Source organism: Penaeus vannamei, chromosome 33 (assembly GCF_042767895.1).
Source record: "Penaeus vannamei isolate JL-2024 chromosome 33, ASM4276789v1, whole genome shotgun sequence".
Classification (NCBI taxonomy): Eukaryota; Metazoa; Arthropoda; class Malacostraca; order Decapoda; family Penaeidae; genus Penaeus; species Penaeus vannamei.
The window spans coordinates 5,889,419-5,891,918 of record NC_091581.1 but is presented as its reverse complement, the minus strand read 5'-3'; positions in this window follow the sequence as shown (position 1 = coordinate 5,891,918).

Sequence of the window (2,500 nt, the reverse complement as noted above, 5' to 3'; positions counted from 1 at the left end):
ATATTAGACTAGATTAAATAAAAGATTAGGTTACCCATGCGTTTGGCAAATTCTTGATGACGTGGTTGTCAGGCAATGTATGCACTGCGGCGAGCCAAACGCCACCCTGTTACATTACTTACAGAATTGCGAACACACGCAATTTCTGAGACAAAGGCCTCAAACCATAGCCGCTAGGCTGATAAAGAGGGTATGCCACATGCTTAAGCTGGATCGGTTGCTTGCAATCCAGCCTCCGCGATAAGCATACAGTTCAGAGAAAGCACACGAATCAACTAGAAATAGCTGATACAGGCCGGGCCACTCTAGAGAAAAGGCCTGGGCGAAGCTAGTCATCGCAAATCCAACTGAACTGAACTGAAGAGTTGGATCCAGACATTTCGGAAAGGGGGGCTTGGGGATGTGGAAGCCACCTCCATGCAATGTAATACCTCATGCTTAAATGTAGCTTCTGTCGAGGGCTCAGGTATTCATTGACCTATTCGTAGTGTGGATACAATGAAAAATAGGCAAGAACAGAAGTACAACTCTGAAAAAAAAAACTGCAAAAAATAAGGGGGCGTACGATTCCCTGGATCCGACCCTGCAGCAGATCCCTTATAAATTAATTTCGAAAGAATGTAGACTAACATTTTTAGAACACATAAAACAGACCATTAAAACAAACAAAACGAAAAAAATGTCTTTTACGGCTTGTGTTGATGATTATCCATATGTTTCATTTACGCGCCTGTTCGTTTTTACTGGAGAATTCTATCGTTCAATTTATCCAAAGCCTCTCATTGGTATATCTACTTTACATCTTTCTTATCTGTCCTACTACTGATAAAGGCTTCCACCCGCTTAAGACAAAGGGTTGTTGAAGATGAGGCACGTGGGTGACATGCGGCCCGGAGCTGATTTGGTCCTCCAGCCATTCAACATGTCACATAAATTATGTTGTATTTTTTGTGTATCAAATGACCTTTCCATATTTTATTAACAAAGATCGAGCGCATCTTAAGAGGCTCAAAATGTCTTAATTTTTTTCTATTTATAAATTTAAAGCCTTAAAATGTCTTAAAAACGGAGCTTTTTTCTGTAGAAGGTCTTAATATGACTTAAATTTGCCCAAGGTACATTTTGTTCGCGTAAATGTGCTTATATCTGATACCGGCAACGACGTCCCGTACTTGCGGATCTCTACGCGGCTTGATCGGAAATCATTTACCAAAAGCATTAGAAATTGACCTTTGCTGATCGACACGTCCGTTTAATTATGGGCCGTGTGAAAAAAATAAAATAGATAATAAAAATAATGAAAATTTGATCGCAGTCTATCCTCGAGACTAAAAATCATGGGGTGATTTTTTTATTTTGGTCTCTGGCACCACAGGTAGGCCTACATTACACATATGGGAAGTGTGCATTCTGTGACAAGTGTCTCCAGGTCTTAAAACGCAATTGTAATGAGGCTTAAAAAGTATTAAAAGGGTATTAAATTTCATCAGCTTATACTTGCAAGAATCCTAAGTATTTTTTTTTTTTAGATTAATTTTAAACAATTTACAAATGTGTATATGTATTTCGTATACACCTATGCCATCTCTTACATTGCTTACACAATCACATATGTTATCTGCTCCGCATATGGTGTAATTATCTGGGCAGGTGAAGCAAATGACTTTAACACCTGTGCAGTATTTTTTTTTTCTTTTTTTAATCTACGTTGGGCATGAGTAAGATTACAACTTTTGCGGTCCAAAAGCAACAGAAAACTGGCATACCAATTAGATATTCCAAGGGTCTGTTCCTACTTTCTATCTACTATCTATTAGTTGTATTATGGTGCCACTTCAGTCACTATACGAATAATTTCAGCTTTGACGGGTATCTTGTACTGTTATTTTTTCAGTTTTTTTTCTCCAAGTGCATGAATTTGGCTGGTTTATATCGATGATAAAACCATCGAATACATTTAAGATAGCATAGTAACTTGTTTACTTGCATTTATTCTTCCCAATGAAGCAGTCAGTTGATAAGGTAAATTATTATTTCTCCATTTTTGGCGGGATGATTTGAGAACCAGAGACAAGATATGAATAGTTGTATTAATTTCTATTCTCCTTATTTGAAAAGGATATTGAAATGTGAGACGATCGAGAGGAGAAAGGATTAAAAGGAAAAACAAAATCATTAAGCATAACACCGCTCAATTATCTTGCAGGTTGTAATTCGGTCACTGCAGAAAGTACTCTCATCCTCATTATTTCAAAGGGCCGAAGGGGCACCATCGGAAGTGCCATAAGGGCGCTTCTGGAACACTCTAATGGACACCATTGGAAAACCAAAAGGCCGCAATAGGAAGGATTGACAGGGCAAACTTCAGGAGGGCCGAGAAACGTCAATCGAATGGTTGAGAGTATCAATGACAGTCAAAGAACCTAAAAAGAGAGCCGATTTTTTTTTTTTTTTTTTTTTTTTTTTTGATAGAAAAGGGTTCGAAGAGACCAATTGGAAA